Source organism: Mustela erminea, chromosome 5 (genome assembly GCF_009829155.1).
Source record: "Mustela erminea isolate mMusErm1 chromosome 5, mMusErm1.Pri, whole genome shotgun sequence".
NCBI lineage: Eukaryota > Metazoa > Chordata > Mammalia > Carnivora > Mustelidae > Mustela > Mustela erminea.
In genome coordinates, this window is record NC_045618.1 from 9,638,946 (window position 1) to 9,657,614 (window position 18,669).

General features: G+C 46.6%; 1 protein-coding gene and 1 non-coding gene across 6 annotated transcripts in view; one reads left to right on the forward strand and one right to left on the reverse strand.

Annotated features, from left to right (window-relative positions):
* Positions 1–18,669, forward strand: part of SV2B (synaptic vesicle glycoprotein 2B) — a 180,720-nt gene that overhangs the window by 20,820 nt on the left and 141,231 nt on the right. The window lies entirely within an intron of this gene.
* LOC116592243 lies at positions 13,194–13,265 on the reverse strand. Its single transcript, XR_004286407.1, has one exon. It is a non-coding gene; the product is annotated as a small nucleolar RNA SNORD20 (small nucleolar RNA).

Below are 18,669 nucleotides of genomic sequence, written 5' to 3' on the forward strand. Positions count from 1 at the left end.
TGATCAGAGAAGTGATACTTGCTATTGGATAAGATTTGGAAAATCATAAGACTTATACACTATAAAGCTCTTTATTTGTGCTTCCAGTCAGCTAGCTGCGAAATTTGTTCTAATTTACCCTACAAGGGCAATGTATGAGTACACCGCCCCCACCCCCACCATGCATCCTTTCTAGAAGTATTATCTTTAAAGAGAAAAATCAAACATTGTCGGTTTGTTAATTGAGAAAATATCTTATTTTACTTTTCATTCATTTGATTGCTAATGTGATTCGTCACTTTACTAGCTGGCTAATTATATTTTCTCTTCTAAGCATTGTCTTCCCATGCCCTATGCCATTTCAGATGGAGTGTTGGTGTTTTCTGTATTTGTCAGTAAGAGCTCTGTGTATACTAAATCAGTGACTTATAATTACTCTAAATGTTTCCCCAGGCTACTTGCCTTTAACTTTGTATTTATGTTATCTATTTGCCATGTAGAAATCTAGTTTTACATACTCATATTTTCAGCTAAGGTCTTTTTCATTTCATGCTTAGGAAGTCCTTTTTTTTTTTTTTTTTAAAGATTTTATTTATTTATTTGACAGACAGAAATCACAAGCAGGCAGAGGCAGGCAGAGAGAGGAGGAAGCAGGCTCCCTGCTGAGCAGAGAGCCTGATGCAGGGCTTGATCCCAGGACCCTGGGATCATGACCTGAGCTGAAGTCAGAAGCTTTAACTCACTGAGCCACCCAGGTGCCCCAGGAAGTCCTTTTTTATCCTAAAATCAGAAAAGTATTCATCTATAAATTTTAACTATTTTTATTATTTTGGTTTTATATGTGATATAATATTAGTAGTTTGGACTTTATTTTGACTTATGGTGTGAGGTAGGGATCTGTCTTTATTTTTGTCCGCTTACCCATTGTTAATCAGTTCTATCATACATACTTAATGAGTACTCCTCTTTTCCCCAGTGAATTGAAAAGCCACCTTATATTTTGTTTCTTGATCTCTCTGTCTCTGGTGCCCAAACTAATGTAATTATTTTAGCTTTATGCTATGTTTTAATATCTAGCAGTACAAGACCCTCTTCATTCTTTTAAAATGTTACTTGGCTATTTTCACCCATTTATTCTTCCAGATGAATTGCTAAATCATGTTGCCAAGTTAAAAAACAATCCTGTTGGAATTTGGATAGAAATCCAATTTAATTTCATTACAAATTACATTTATATTTATATAGTTACATTACAAACTAATTTGGAGAGAATTGGCAGTCCAGACATGGTACGAATATTTACTCAATGTTCATTTCAGTGTTTATTTATGCTTAAAGCATTTTAAAATAATGATAATAAATAATAGAAACCAATCTTTTGAGACTCTAATATATATGTGGTTTTGGGTTCTTTAAATTCAGTATCTCATTTAATCCTCCCACCTTACCCAAGATGATTCAGACGTCAAACAACAGAGCTATGGAACCCACTCAGAGCTTTCTGATCCTGAAGCCATAGCTTTTAACCTCTACAATAGAATCCTTCCCTTAAGATTCTGCAAGTTGAAGTGGCAGAGAACTAGTCTATGAACATACTAATTTTTGTTTTGTCACCTTAGGCAAGTTTTCATCTAGTGCTATGGTTTTCAGTTTAAAAAAATCAAGTTTCTAACTGTGATACAGTTAAGAAAGCCCCAAACTGTAGGGATGGGGGGTGGGAAATTGATTTTTTAAAATAAAGTGACCCCAATGTGCAGCCAAAAGTTGTTACCCAGTGATAAAGTACATCTTCACTTATTTTGGTTTCTACCATTTTTATTTTTCTGCTGGTGTCACCCATAATTCTTAGGTACAGTTTTGTTTCTTTGTCTTTCATGCCTATTATATTCTCTCACAATTTGTACCTTTCTTTATTTTTTCTTTTACTTTTGAAGATGGACTCCACAGCCCTGCAAACCAAACAGGACACTCCTTGACTGGAAGGGAAGAGGGAGGAGTTGGTGTAGAAATAGTAGCAAATGAGATCAGAACCTCTGCTCTCTTGAACTAGGAGGATCCTCATCCTAATCAGGGAATTAGTTCCTCTTTGCCACTCCCTTGCCTTCCACACCCACCTCAAGAAAGTGTCTATTTATGTCAATAATACATTTTCCAAAAGATTTATTTATTTATTTTAGAGAGAGAGGAGAAAAATGAGCAGGAGGGGAAGAGGGAGAGAGACTCTCAAGCAAACTCCACACTGAATGCAGAGCCCAATGTAGAGCTCCATCTCATCACCCTGAGATCATGACTTGAGCCAAAACCAAGAGTCAGATGCTTAATTGTGCCACCCATGCACCCCTATATCAAGAATATTTTTAAGGCTATTTTGCCTGTTGACTCTGGGAGTCTTACTACAAAGACTGTATTTCCAGTATGTACTGAACAGTCCCCGTTTGGTAAACTTCCACTGCATCAAGCTCTATGAACACATGATCTCGTTGACAGGTGCCCCATTAGGCCAGGGATGCTGCGGATGCAGGTAAGACGCATGTAGAGCCTGATTCAGAGCGGGTGTTTACCATCAGTGCTCTCAGTGCTCTCCCTCCTCTCCATCAAGACTTAGAATGCTCACAAATGGGGTCCCCAGATATACGTTCTGGGGACTCCGTCAGGAAAGCGGGAGTCCCTGGCGTTGGTTTTCTGTCTGAATCATCTTGAATCACTAAGCTTTCTCCTGCTGGTTTGACTCTGCCTCACCCTTATACATTGTGAGCCATTTGGACCGGGTCCCCCGTGTGTTCTCTGCCAGCACGCTTGCTGCAGAGCTGGCACTCCTTCTAGCTCCTTCTCCAGTCTTTCTGCTGCTTCTAGCTGCTTGTTTCCTCTCTCCATGATTTCATAAAACTCGATGTCCCAGTTAAGATATTTTACATCGGGGGCTCGTCTTCCCCAACCTTTCTTCTGTTTTCAGTCCTATACTTTCCAAGACATCTATTTAACTAAGAACTTGAGGATGAGACAGTGTGAGTGTGCCATAAAACCTTAGAACCTGCATTTGCTTCTCGAGGAATAACCTCAAAAGTCAACATCCATGCAGTAAACACTCATGGGCCCCTGTGTCCACTATGCTAGTTGTGGGACACAAATGGTGCTGGGAGGGGTTTGCTTTTGTTGCATGCCAGTTACTTGCCTACCATTTTCTGAAGAGTAGACCACCTTACTCTGCACAGCAGATTCCTGCAAGGTAGGAAGTCTTTTTTCTACTGTAATTCACACACCCCAAGTCCCATGGTTGGTGCATGATGGGGTTGTGGTCTAGGCCTTTGGACTCTTTGTGCAGTGCTCTTTTCTCTCTACTGGATCTGTCTTCATGAAGGTCTCCAGAGATGAGTCGGGAGAGATGATCTGGGAACAGGTTGGATCTGTAGATAAGCCATCAGCAGGGGGATAAGCCTGACTTCTGAGAAGACTTGGGCTGTATCCCCTGCATGTCTCCAAGTTCCCCCCTTACCTGGAAATCACCTGGTACCACATGGAGGACTGTGGCCCCGAGACACGTCCTAAGGAGGTGCATAGGGAAAGTGGGGGTGCATTGGGTCACCCTGAAGGTCTCTCCATTGTGAGGTGTTTAGCTCTGGCAGTTTCAGAGAGAAATGCTTGACATCCCTTAGGAAATGATTCGCCCATGGAATCCTGTGCCCCTCGTTCTGGGCAGATCATCTTGGGTGGACAGTAGGGTGGGCAGACTGTTTCAGCTTGTTGGCACTGGTTTGCTTTTCTTTTCTCACCACATTCATTAAATTATCAAAATGTTATTAAGATTTAAATGAAATCTCCCTGCCTCATCTCTCCATCTGTTCTCCCTATTTATTCCCTCAGGGACGTCACGAATCTGTCATTTGGGATTTTACAGCTTCTCATATCCCCAGTGCCCATGGTGTATCCTCCACAGGCTACGAGGCCTGATTCTCTAAGCAGGATTCTGTGTGTGTGTGTGTGTGTGTGTGTGTGTAGGGGTGCTGGGAAGCTAATGGCCTCTCCTTCTCAGGGATGGAGAACCCTCCTGTGGGTGCCAAGCCCGGCAGCCGGGTGCAGGTGGGCGCACATGGACCCTTCCTGTACAAAACAGAGATTTTCAGGCCCGCAGAGAGATCAGGGGCTTCTGCTGAGTCATCCCCCAATTTTCTGCTGTCCAGAGATGTGGAAATATTTGTTCTTGAGAGGGGAGCTGGTCAGTGGGCTCGGGGCTGCTGTGACCAAAGACCACAGACCAGGCGGCTTGAGCAGCAGATCTTTCCTTTCTCACATGGCCCTGGAGGCTGGAGGTCTGACCTCAAGGTGCCAGATGGTTGGTGTCCTCTGAAACTTCTCTCCTTGGCTTGTAGATGCCACCCAAGGGCACGTGCTGGGGGCTCTGCGTGTGTCCTCATCTTTTCTTCTTATGAGAACGCCAGTCAGACTGGGTCAGAGGCCACACTTGGGGCCTCCTGGTAACTCAACACCTCTTTAAAAACTCTATCCTTTTTTTTTCTTTTAAAGATTTTATTTATTTGAGAGAGAGAGAGAGAGAGAGAGAGAAAGCACAAGCAGGGGGAGCTGCGGGAGCTGCAGAGGGAAATGGAGAAGCAGGCTCTCCACTGAGCAGGGAGCCCAATGTGGGGCTCAGTCCCACGACCTGAGCCAAAGGCAGATACTTACCTGACTTTGAGCCATGCAGGCTCCCTAAGGCCTTTATCTTGACACAGGTCACATTCTGAGGTGCTGGGAGTTGGGACTTCAGCATATGCATTTGGAGGGGACAGTTGAGCCCCACAGAGAGTGAATGAGTTTGGATGTAAACACATGAGCTTCTGCCTTATGCCAGGCACTGGACTCACAGCTTCCTTTCCTTTTCCTCATTTATTATTGAAAAGGGTCCTGCGGCTCACCCCACAGTGATCCCAGCTGTCCTCATATAATGATCACTGTGCTGTCATTACAAGGGGTGACGCTTGCCTCAAGAACTTGGACATTTGGCAGCTGGGCATGAAGAGCAGAGTGGGAACATCAAGTCCCCTTAAGAAAAGGGCTCCCAGCCACCGCTGTACTTGGCACAGCTGGATTGAATATAGTAATAATGATAATAACAGATGTTTGTAGAGTGCTTCTGATGTTCTAAGTGCTTTAAACATATTACCTGTTTAATTGTCACAATCCTAAAGAAAGCATGTCCGGCACTTTGAAGAGCTATTGGTCAGCCAAGTTTGCAGAGGAAGAGCAGCTTCCTAGACGGTGGTGTTGACAGGTCCCTTCCAAATACTGCCCAAGATAGAGATGCGTAGCTGAGAGACTCGGGTGGGAGGGTTCCCTTGGCAAGGCTGCTCTCTGCTGTGGGTAGGAGTGCAACAGGCTCTGAGCTGGAGACCAGAGCGGGGTGACCTATCTGCCTCTGATTGCCCTGATTCTGTGTTCTTCAGCCTCCTTCTAGATAGCCTTCCCTTGCGGGTCTGCTGCTGGTCATTCCACACTGAGGAGCTCGACTTAAAGGTAGATCTCTCCTTGCAGATAAGTAACGTGGCATTCTGGTTGATGCCTCGGTCTGGGATGCTTGGGTAATTCAGAGGGACTCATGTTGTAGGTTTGATGCAACCTGATTTAGGGTGGGAGCCCGATCTCGGGCTGGGATTGTTTGTTTTCCATGGCTGATGTAGCAAATGACCACACACTTAGTGGCTAAAAACGACACACATGGGACACCTGGGTGGCTCAGTTGGCCTTCGGCTCGGGTCATGATCCCAGCCTCCTGGGATCGAGTCCCACATCGGGCACCTTGCTCAGCAGGGAGCCTGCTTCTTCCTCTGCCTCTGCCTGTCACTCTATCCGCCTGTGCTCACTCTCTCTGTCAAATAAATAAATAAAATCTTAAGAAAAAAAAAAAGACATACATTTAGGGTCTCACTGTTCTGGAGGAGGTTGAAATGGGTCTCATCAAGTTAACATGATGGGGTCGGTGGGGCTGCATTTTTTTTGGAGGCTCTAGGGGGGAACCTGTTCCCTTGAGAACAGATTCTCAGGTAATTCCTATGCTTCCTTTCCAATCCACATTTAACTTTCAAGGCCAAGTGCATTCCTTGGCTTGTGGCCCCTTTCTCCATCTTCAAAACCAGCAGCTTAGCATTTTCAAAGTTCTCCCTGACTCTGACACCCCTGCCTTCCTCTGTTATGAGGATCCTTGGGATCCTATAGTGGGTTTACTCAGATAACCCAGGATGGTCTTTCCACCTCAAGATCCTTAACTGAATCCCACCTGCAAGTCCCTTTTGCCACATAAAAGAATACCTGCATGGCTCCCAGGGATTAGGCTGTGGAGAGCTTTGGAGGTGGCATTCCTCTGCCTACCACCAGTATCCTTACTGTGGTTACCCATACTCCTTTGGGAAAACTCTGGAATGATGGTCTGCTGCTCACCTTAGTTCCCCTGCGTACTCTTATTTTTGAAGTTGTGATCCCTTCCTGTGAGGCATGGAGGAGGGCATCGGTACCCCACGTGAACATGAAGAAAGCTGAGGCTCATGAAAGCCGTGTAGTTTTGTGGGATCGGAACTTACTCTGCTGAGCAGCACTGTTCTTTTCCTACTCCCATGCTTCCTTTCCAATCCACATTTGACAGACAGGGATGCTGAGATTTATTTCCGTGGAGACAAATAGGTGGAGAAACACAAGAAGGAATGCAGTTTCCCAGCCAGGTGGTGGGAAAGTAGAAATAAGGCATGCAGGAGGGGGGAGCTGCCTGCAGTGTGCCAGAGATTGCTTTCTGGGTTTCAAAAGCCAACATTCCTCAGTCGCCCATGCCTCTCTGCATTTGGCTTTCTCATAAAACTGAATCAACGTATCAGGTTATAATTCACCTCGAAAAGGAAGAAGGGAAATCTCTTATTTCATTAAATTCATCCATCTGTCTGTCCATCCATCCACTCATAAATTCATTCATTTATCCACCCATTCATAAATTCATTCATTCATTCATTCATTCTTTTATCACCCATAGAGCGCCTTTCCTGTGGTGAGTGCTGTGGGGAGTACAGAGATGTCTAAGGTAGAGCTTTTGTTCTCAAGGAGTTTACAGTTGAGCAGTTCAGCCTGGTCATCTGTCTTGTAGGCCACCCCGCGTGGGTGTTGGAATTGCAAGACTTGGACCCAAATCCTAGCTCCATCCATCCCTAATGTGTCATGCTGGGCCAGTTGCTTAACCTCTGTGAGCTTGCCTCATTTTTCCCTTCTCTACGATGGGATAGTGACGGTAGCTACCTTGGTGGTGGGGTCCTTGTGAGGACTGAATGAACGTCAAGTCTTGGGCTCTGAGCTGGGCTCATGGCAGATGCTCGTGAGATGTTCTCTACCCTTCCTTCCCCTCCGTGCTTAGCTTTACCTTTAGAGAAAAGAGCAAAGTGTGGATGAGCATGGTGGGGAGTGTGGGAGGTAGATTTAAACATTCTGGGATATAATAAACTAATTTATGGGCAGAGGCCAACTTGGAAACAGATCCTTTGTGTGGCCATTCTAGAATGAGCTCATTACGCCATCCCCCCCGTTTGAGGCTGCTGGGAAGGCATTCTGTTCTCCAAACCCATACTCAAAGCACTGTCCAGCCAGCTTTTCTTGCATCCTTTGGCAGAAAGGCTCAGTAGGGGCTTAGAAAGCGGATTGTCCACACCTGTCCTGATTTTGAGAAAGAAAAGCTTTTTCTATGGAACAAATAGCCTTTTGGATGAAAAGGAAAGTAAATACTCCAGAGGCATAATAGACATGGAATGGGCCCGAGGCAGCCCAGAGGGGGTTCAGGTGCGTAGGGAGCTGAGATGCTGGTGAGAAGGTGGGGTGGGTGGCAGGGAAGCAGGAGCTGAATGTTCTGCTGATCTCTGGCATGATGCCTTTATAGGTGGAGTTCAAGTTTTGACTGAAGCGTATTGAGGGTGTAGAAATAGTCCCAGGGGTTCACCAGGATTTCCGTGCTAGCTCTGCCAAGCTAAGCAGATTCAGGAAGAGTTCTTTGAGTTTGCCTTTCTTTTTTCTCATCATAAGCCTTACTGTGACATGTGTTTTGTGGACCCTAAGGAGACTTAGGAAGAGGCTGTGAATAACGACATTTGGGGCTCTGCACAGAAAAACGTCCCCCAGGCATGTGTGCGGAGAAAGGGAAAGGAGAACACCTGGGAACACTCTTCTTTCTCAGGTTCATTCCAAGGGCTCAAACCAAACTTGAGATGGTGCGGGAACTGCAGCTGCATCCTCCAGGGGCACGTTCCATGTCCCGCGTGCTGTCTCACTGAGGCTGTCAGTCCCCTCCTGGGAGCCGTGTCACCCCTCCCACGGCCAGCCAGGCTCCGAGGCTGTTCTCTGAGGAAGTGGGATGGGAGAGCGGGAGGAGGTGTCAGAACGCAAAAGCTGTTCTGTTCTTTCCTTGAAAATGCACTTTGCAGCTCATAAGCAATGGTTTTTCTGCATGTATCAGAACAAGTGAGTGGACCAGATAGCAACCCAGGGTCCAGAATCCCCCAGGCCCCCACCACTCTTGCTGAATATGAGATCCCTGTGTTGTCACGTGCAAGTCTCTGGGCAGGGTAAAATCGTCACAGTGGCAGTGGGCTGTGTTACAAATGTTAGACGTGTCCTGGGTTAGATACACAGCATGCAGAAGTGAGTCTGCTGGGGGGAGCTGCCCTCAAAATAATTGGGAATCTCGGGCGCCTGGGTGGCTCAGTGGGTTAAGCCGCTGCCTTCGGCTCAGGTCATGATCTCAGGGTCCTGGGATCGAGTCCCGCATCGGGCTCTCTGAGAGTCTGCTTCCCTCTCTCTCTGCCTGCCTCTCTGCCTACTTGTGATCTCTCTCTGTCAAATAAATAAGTAAAATCTTAAAAAAAAATAATTGGGAGTCTCACTGGTGAAGTAAATATGCAAGTAGAATAAAATGATGGCTGTGACAAAAGCATAAGCAAAGCACTGGATGTGCTAAAGTAGGAGAAGTCAGTTGCCTGGGGTCGAATCAGGGGAGGCACTGGGGTATTGTGGCTGAACCAAGCAAGAAGGCAAAACCAGCAAAGTGTTGTATGTTTGGGAAACTCTCAGAGCTGGAACGTGGTCTGGGTGCATGGATGTGGCTGGAACCCAAGTGTAAAGTAACATGGGGTATCCAGCACAATGAGCCCTGTTCTGGGGACTGTATGGGGGGAATTTGGTAGGCAGTAGGGAGCCCTGGCTTCTTTGGAGGGAACCTTTTTTTTTTTTTTTTTTTCCATTCAGTCTGATCTGGTCTGTGGTTGGAGGAAGTATGATTTTGTGGGTTTTGGTCTCCTCTCTGATTAGACTGTGAGCCCTGCTGCTTACTAATTGCGTGCCCATGAGTATGATTTTCCTCAGCCTTTGCTACATCTTCTGCAGAATGGAGGCAGGAATAGTACCCACAGAGGGGGCTTGAGAGAGTTCATTGTGCCAGACTGTTCGAGCGCGTTGCTCAGTGACTGGGTACTTGGCATAGCTCAGCGGGGGGGGGGGGGGGGGGGGCGGCGCATGTTAATAGAATGGCTCTCCACCGTGGGGGGTCCACAGCTCAGGGAAGATGGGGGGCTGCCATCCTGGGACCATGTGGGCAGTTGTTGTGTGTGCAGGTTGGGGATGCCCCTGCCTACACCCGGAAGGACGACAGGGAGGGGAAAGGAGGTGCTGAGGATGAGTCATGACCTTGAGATCGGATGGCTGGGACTCGACAGGTGTGGGAAGTGGCAGGGTAGAAGAGAGGGTGGGGGCTGTTTGATTCCACGGGGGCACTTCAGGTGCTGGGGGACATCTGCGTGAGCAAGTACGGGAGCTAATCGCAAATTCAGGGCGAGGCCAAGGTTGAGTTATGTGGTGACGTTCTAGAAGTAGCTGCAATCTCCCAGGGAGGCAGGTAGAGGCAGAAGAGAGGTGCGTGGTGCACAGAACCACAGAAAAAATTTCTGTTTAAGCTGGAGTTGGAGGGTGAGGAACAGAGGTGAGAGAGAGAAGCATTCAGGAACGAAAGAGAAGAGCCCGGAGAGAGCAAAGTGCATGGGTCCCAGTGTGAGAGAGGGCTGACCAGGGAGGGGGCGCAGGAGGAGGGGGGCTTGGAGTAGGTGTCTACTTGGTCCTCAGGACATGTGGGTGAGCCCCAAGGATGTGCTGCCGGTGCACAGGTGAGAACAAGACCAGGAGTGAAGACAGGAGGATGGGGAGCAGGACACAGGCCAGGGACATCCCTCAAGGTGTTTGGTGGTGAAAGTGCTGCAGGCTGGCTGCGTCTGAGAACCCGGGGAGCCCCACAGGATCAGCCAGGAGGGTCTGTGCCTTCACACAGGACAGCAATCAAGTGTGAACTGGGGAAAGTGCAAACGGAATTGATCAAACAGCGTAAGTGACAGAACAGCAGACAAAGCGTCTGGGAGACTCGGAAAGGAGAGAAGAAGGGTCCTCATTGTTGCTTGGGGTAGGGGTTATGTTAGCCAAGGGTCTAGGGTACGCTAGGGTCTAGGGTTCTAATCAAGCTCAAGGGTCAGGTGAACAAGAGGGGTTATTCCGGAAGTCCCTCAAAGTGTCAGTGTGGATGCCTGCGTCAGCTGAGGCTTGTCGGAAGCTAATGTTCTAGAACACGTCTGGGATCCGGCTCTTCGCAGATGTTATTAGGGGTTTGGGGCCTAGGACAAAACTCAGAAAATGATGAATTTTCTCACTTCCCCCTTGAGATGGGAACTTCAAGCTTCTTTGGCGTATTCCGAAATGGGGCCTTCGCAGAAACACAGCAGACGTGGAACCTTTCTAAAATGGAGCCCCTTCAGCGTCCCTGCCTCAACAGGAAAGCCAGGATGCAGACCGCGGTGGTGGAAAGGGAGCTGAGAGGAACGTTCTCAGATGGTGTGATATTTGAGCGTCTTTACAGGGGGAGTGTGAGGAGATGGAGCTTAGAGATGCAGAAGGAGGAGGTCGGGGATGGAGCCAAGTCCAGGAACAAATGAGGGGGGAGGCGGGGCTGAGCCCGGGGTGGGGGAGGTGAGCTTTAGGAGTGGGCAGTAGGGCCCGGGAGAGGCATGGAGAGGGGGAGAATGGGACAGACGGAGGCAGGAGGCAGTGTGAGTGAGGGCCACAGTGTTCACCAGCCTGGGGGTAGTTCAGGTTTAGGGCGTGGGTTGGGATCCTTGAGGAAGGTTTGGAATGGCCCCCAAGGGACTTACTAGGGGCTCTCCAGCCACTGACAAGCAGGACAGGCGCTCGGGTGATCCAAGCCTTGGAGGTTGAGCAGATGAGTCCGTGTGTGCGCGCGCGCGCGTGCACATGCGCGTGTGCACATGCGCGTGTGCACATGCGCGTGTGCATGTGTATGTATAGGCGTATTATATGTGTGCACATGTATATGTGTATTTTATTTGCTTTTCGTTTTGCTGTTGCTGGTCTTCTACACTGAGTGTTTGGCAGCATAAGCCATGGGAAAAAGAAAGAATGGATTTGTGCTGGAAACAGTGCCTGTCTGTGGTGCCTGCTAGAAACAGCAGCATTTCACAGAGCATCCGTGCCCGATGAGGACCAGGAGACTGAAGACTCCTGGGATCTCTTACGTCGTGTCACAGCCTGGGAGACCTCTCCCTTCACCCTCATTGGCTCAGTTAATACTATAAAAATCCTGGGAGGGGGGTACCTGGGTGGCTAAGTTGGTTAAGCATCTGACTCTTGGTTTCAGCTCAGGTCATGATCTCAGGGTTGTGGGATCAAGCCCCGTGTCGGGCTCCACGTTCAGCACGGAGTCTGGTTGAGATTCTCTCTTTGTCCCTTCTCTTGCCCTTGCACATGTGCACACACACACACACACACACACACACTCTCTCTCTCTCAGCTCTCAAACAAATAAATATAAAAAAATCTTCAAAAACTGCCAAACCCTGTGAAGAAGGCTGCATTTTTGTTCACATTTTGCAGGAGGAAACACTGAGGGCCAGAAAAGTTAAGGGACTTGAACACGATCATATACAGAGTATGTGGTGAAGGTAGGAATGCACATCTCTGACCATGGAAGAAGCAGGCATTTTCTCTGATGTCCTGGGCACGTGCTGCAGACTTGGTTTTAGAGTGAAGTAAACGTGAAGGGACGGCCTTTGCTGTTGAGTCAGATACATCCGTAAGCACAGGGCTTTGAGTGTAGAAGAAAAACCAAACCCGCTGCACAGCCGCCCTCCCTTTGCACGGCTCCCAGGCAGTATGTATGGGAACTTCTACCCTCTCTCTCTCTCTCTGTCTTTTTTCCTTTTTTTGGAGACTGTCTGCTCAAATGCATAGGAATTGACAAATTCTAATGATAGTCTATTTTGGGGGGTGAGTGTTAAATTATTCAGATGCAGGCACAAATAGAATATCTCCAGCAGCCTCGACTTCCTGATTGAACTTGCAGATGTCAGTTAGTGGAGCCGGGCGAGGGTCTGCGGACGACACCGCGGGCGGCCAGGAGCCTACAACTCCAAACCCTCCCTGTTTCTGGTCCCAGGCTGCAGGGTCCTTGGGCAGGACAGGCACTGTGGTGACCCGACCCTGGCTGGAGTGTTTTGGGTGCACGTGGGTGTGACTCCCAGGTATGCCATCCACCAGGTGCTGGAACGGCTGCAGCATGCTTTTGCTGTGACCACAAAATGCGGTTTTGCTTTCCTCTGAGCTCCCAAAGGTCCACGTCCATGAGATCAGGGCTTGGTGCAAGATCTTTCCAAAAGTGAGACGGGCTTTGATTTCGGGCCATGGGAGTCTTCTGTCTCTCCACGTTTCTTGACACTGCTCAGCCTCTTCTCCTCCAGGAGCTTCTGTGCTCCCCCCATGAGGGTGTTGCCGCACGAGGCTATTCAGGGCAGCGCTGACCCCAGCCTGCCTTATGGAAATACCTGTAGGGATGGACAGTCCAACAATGGAGACACGATGGAGGATGATTACTTAGTACCCGAAGCAGGATGCTTACCAGAGTGAAAAGGGGCGGGGCGCTCTTTCAATAGGCTCCAGAACACCAGACACAATCAGGCAAATGTCTGGAGCCGTTGGGCACAATGGCCACTCTGGAAGGAATACGGGCTTCGAGTGAACTGTCTGCTTAACTTCAAGGGACCTCAGTTTTCTCATCTGTTCAACTGAAGAGATTTTTCATGATCAGGTGGGAATAATACAGCTCATTCACCAGGCACAATTCCTAACCCGTAAGTGTTTAATATATAGTAGTTCTTTCTTCTTCTTAGTTTTATGAGATTTCATCAATTATTTTCTCAGATAATCAGTCATCATATCCAGACTTCTTCTTAGTTTTAAAAAACACAGAGACTCCGGGCGCCTGGATGGCTCCGTCCGTCAAGCATTCGATTTTTGGTTTCGACTCGGGTTATGATCTCAGGGTCGTGACATGAAGCCCCGGGGAAAGGAATCACACGCAGCACAGAGTTTGCTGGAGATTCTCTTGCTGCCTCTCTCCCTCCTTACATGCATGGGCTTGCTCTCACTCCAATAAATAGATAAAATCTATATTAAAAAAGAACACAGACTCAATTAAAAAACAAACAAACAAACAAACAAACAAAAACAAAAAAACAAACAAACACAAACAAAAAACCGAAAAAGATAGGCAGTGACAAGAAAAACCATCCCCACCGAGATCATGGGTAGGTTTCCATCAGGTAGGATTGGACCCCACCTGCTTTCAGCCCCTCCCCCACCGCCGGCGCTCCTGCTGACCCAGATAGGGTGTTGCTATTTCCTTCCGCCCTTTCTTCTTCTCCCCAGATGTCTCTGGTCTCTATATAATGGTGTTTCTCAAACTTTTTTTTTTTTTCTTCATTATTAGCTCCCAGGAGGCTTTTTTAGACATCTCCCCCCCCCACCCCAATTGACAACCTTTCTCTCTCGACCATGAAATTTCAATACCACAGTTGTACCATGGGTCTGTATATGTATTGTGACCCTTTGGGGAGCCACCCACCATTGTGATTCCGAAGGTCCCCCTCACCTCACAGAACCAATTTTTGCTCCCTCCAAGAAGGGATTGTCACACCCTTGGGGCCGAGGGCACCCGCTTTGAGAATTCGTGGCATAGAGTATGGTCACCGTCTATTTACCCACTCCATGTTAGATCCTCCCGTTGGCTGTGGTGCGTCTGGGTCGGAGCCCACATGGTGGGGAGGGGAGAGAGCCATGAAAACCAGGAGAGCTAACTTCTGTTGAGCAAATGCCTCAAGGCACTTGATCACTAAGCTTTACAGTAACCCTGCAAGACAATTTTTTCCCCCATGGGTGAGAAAGTTCAAGCCCAGAAAGGGAAAGTCACCCACAGCTAAAGTGACAAATGACAGAAAGAGAATTTAAGGCTGTGTCTGTCAGATAGGAAAATTGAAACCACCAGGCCACACCACCTCTTCCTGAAGGCCAGGGGGAAGGTGATGGTAGAAGGAAATGAGCCTTAGCTGAGCTCCTACCATGTGCCTCGGGCTCTCTTAGTGCTTATCTCTGTGAAGTGGGTGTCTCAGTTTTAGAGATGAAAAATGGGTTCACAGTGATTAGTTAGTGAGAGCTCACGTGGCTACAACTCATGAAGGCTGGGTTAGAACCCACGTCTGCTTGCTCCTAGAGCCCCTCTCTCAGACCGTCATGAGAGAGGAAGTGCTCTGAACCTCTGCCTTGCAGGGGGGTGATAGAACCCCCATAGTTGTAGCTTCCTCCCATGGCCAGTATTTCATGTGTTTCATGTGTTTCAACTCCTCTTCCCCAACAGGCACACTCAATTTTGGGGAGCACAGATAGGAAGAGAAACATACACTATACTGTTTTGAAAACTTTGTGAATATCATTACTGTCCAAAAGCTCTGAGAATCTGGGAATCCCAGTTTAAATCAATGGTCCCTGATATGGCAGAGTGACCTGTGCTCTTGGGAGATAATATAGCAGGATGGCGTTCGGGCAGTCACAGGTGGATGGTGTGGCTTAGGTACAAGTGTCAGATCTGGAGGAAGAGAGTGGCCCTATTTGAACAGGTTGCTGGGAGGTTTGATGCACGGTGAATGCATCTGGCAACTCTAGGATTCAGTTTCTGGGAGGTGATCCTCTCTGAGGTCTTTTGGGATGTCTTTGTGGGAGAGAACCTTAATTTACATGTGATGATCTCAGCCAATGCAGCAGCCGTGGGAGGGCCCAGTCCCCTTGGGTGCTTTGCCCCAGGCGGAGAACCATGCCGTGGAATAAGGGATTGTGGGGGCAGCATCCCAAGCTTTTATTTCACCATTGGCCTGACAGCCAGGCAGGACTCACCCAGGCTTCCACACCCTGGAGCAAAAGCTCAGGCTCCGTTAGGCAGGCTGCTTTTTTAGTCATCATGTCTCTCTCTCCAGGAGCAGGAATGGCTGCCTCCTTCCCCAGGGAAGGCGGGGGCGGTGACAGCCAGGGTTGGCTGGCTTTCCTGCTGCACTGAGAGGCATCTGGAGGCTGGCTCCCTGGGATCCAGAGCTGGCGGTGATGAAACACAGGGAGGGAGCTTTGGCCGGAGAAACAAGGTGGATCTGAGGAGCTGCTCATTCCTGCCCTCCTGGATGCCGGCTGTTTCACCTGACCAGTGTTACAGCAGATTAGGAAAGAAATATCTGGTTCTAAATGAAAAATTAGATCCTGCGCAGAAGACGGTCTGCAGGTGAATCAAAAGTGCCTGTGTCTGATTTGTGGGGAATGGAAGTCCCAACTCATAAAGCAGCTGTTGGGATAACTTGGGGAATCAGGCCATTGGCAAGCCTCCATTCTCTAGCTCTAAAATGAGAGGGATGGGTCAGATAACCTCCACACACCACTTATTTTTTTTCCTGGTTCTATACATTTTTAAAAAAGATTTTATTTAATAATTTGACAGAAAGAGAGAAGAGGAGAGAGAACACAAGCAAGGGGAGGGGCAGAGGGAGAAGCAGGCTCCCCGTAGAGCAAGGAGCCTGATGCAGGTCTGGATCCCAGGACTCTGGGATCATGACCTGAGCAGAAGGCTGGCACTTAACTGACTAAGCCACCTAGGCATCCTGGTTCTGTAGATTTTTAAAATGACTTTCTTGAAAACCTGAATATGCCATTGGGACATCCCTCCAGACTCTAATTATTAGTCATCTCAACTAATGAGTGTTTAAGCCATGCTCATATCAGAATCTAGCAACTGAAAATGAGAGTAGCATCACAGCCTTTACTTAAAGCTATCACTTGTCTTCTAACTGATTATTAGGTTTACTATGGATAAAGAGGCAGCAAATAACTAGCATGTAACTATATGCCAGGCATGAGATGGTGAACACATTACATATGCATTTACCTTGAGACTCAGAAATCTTACTTGTAAGACATAATTACAAAAGTACAGCAGTGGAAATATGAAGAATATTTACCCAATGTTATTAATTGTAGCTAAGAACATCAGTTGACATAAACACATCAATTAAGTTTTATTCTGAATACCATAGGTTCATAATGGTACTCCGAATAAAACATCTTGTTGTAGATAAGGGGAAAGAATCAGATGCTTACTTTGCTTTTCCTTTACAAACTGTATCTTAGGACAAGCAAAGAGTAGATATGGGGGAAGTTTCTCTTTATATAAGCATTACAGCTAATAATTGAAGAAATAACTTTATAATTAGGATTTTGGAATCCTGAGTTGTGGGATCTAGGCAATGATCACCAATGTCTACAAACATCATAGGAAAAAAGACAGCAAGATTTTATGTGCCTTTAATAGAAGTACCACAACACTGCCTTTGAAATAGCCTTTATACCCTCCCACTCCCCCCAAAGCAAACCTGAAAATAAGTAAGTACAGCTGTCCAATAGAAGTTTCTGTGACGATAGAAAAACTCTCTGCACAGCCCAGCATAGTAGCTACTAGCCCTATGTAGGTATTGAGAACTTGAAATAAGACTAGTGTGACTGAGGTACTGAATTATTAAAATGTATTGAATTTTAATTAATTTAAATTTAAATAGCTATGTGTGGCTAAGTGCTGCTACATTGGTCAGTCTGGCTCTAGACTTACCTATAAACTATGGGAGACATAAGGGACAGAAGAACATGTCACATGACACCATAGGAATGCAAACAGCAGAACACGCTCTGTAGGAAACTTTATAGGACAAACTATCTGGTCTCATCAACAGATAAGAGATAGTTGGGGGAATGTATAAATTACTAAAGACAAGTGCTATCAACCAATTATAAGGTATGGGGTTTATCTGAATTATTATTTGAACAAATACTTTAGAAAGATTATGAGATAATTACAAAATTATTTTTGTTTTAGGTGTTATAATCCTAGACTGATGATTTTTAAAAGGAGTCCTATTTTTTTTTTAAAGGCGTCCTGTTTTTTAAGAGACACTACTGATATATTTATGGATGATATCTTGTGATATTTGGGACTTAATTTAAAATAGTCTACTGTGTGTGAAAGGGAAAAGTGCATGGGGTGTAGATGAAACAAGATTGGAATGAGCTGGTGATTGCTGAAGTTGGTTGGCGGGTATATAGGAGTTCATCTTATCACTTTCTTTAGGTTGAAAGGTATTTGAAAATTTTCACAATAAAATGTAAAAAACAGAAAGAAGCAAGGGAAACTTCCAAGGATCCTCTCTCCAATGCCAAGTAACATCAGCCATAACAGCAACGAGAACCTCACCGTTGAGCTGAAATCAGAGCTGGAAGCCAGGGGCAGAGGATGTATGAAGGGTACCCCAAAAGGAAGGCAGGGCCCCCTGAGAGCAAACACCACTATCAACACTGCAATAAGGAGAGTAAGTCTAGGACCAGGGCCTAGACTTAGATTTGTGGGACAGGAACCAAGACTTCTCCAACAAGCTGCAATCCCAGCTAAAGTGATCCCAGATCTATAGCATCCTTGGGTCTCAGAGAAATCAAAAGCAAATTCTCTTCGTAGGACGGCATCCTCCATTTTGCCAGGTGGGATTCCCATGGATTAAGATCAAGCAAATACGAACAAAGATTAGAATGCATATAGCAACTGTCATCTAACCTGGGGCACTTTTGAAGATGAGAGAGTGTGCCAAAATAACTAACACATATAACTTATTGCAAAAGTCATAAACCCAGATTGATCTGGAGAAACCAAGGCATATGGCACCCTGGAAAACAGGCGGGAGGAGGACAAAATCTCTTCTGTTTCTGGAGTTTGGTGGTAGTGAGATCTTGCATCTTACCCCAGATCATTTGGAAGTTGAGCGCGTGCTCTGGATCAGTGGTTCACACTCAGTGTGGTCCTGGTGGCATCATAACATCAGCGTCACCTGGAAATTTGTTAGAAATGCAAATTCTTGAGACCTATCCTAGACCTAATAAATCAGGTGGTGGGGCCCAGTTTGGAACAACTCCTCCTCCTTGGTGATTTGATGCACCAAGTTTGAAAACCACTGGTGTAGGTGAACGTTTTAAAACTGATGTTCATTAACTATTAGGAAACATTCCATGAATGTCACCATGCCAATGATATTTTTCTCAAAAGTAATAGCAGATATGAAAAAACTTAACATTTTCCCAACAATAAACATTTTAAAGGCAACTAGGTAATTCTATAAATAATGTGTAGTAAAAGTCACTTGGCAATTATCCATTAAGAAGGATTTAAAAATAAAAAAACTGCCTTTTAGCATTTTATGCAAATATTTTCTATCC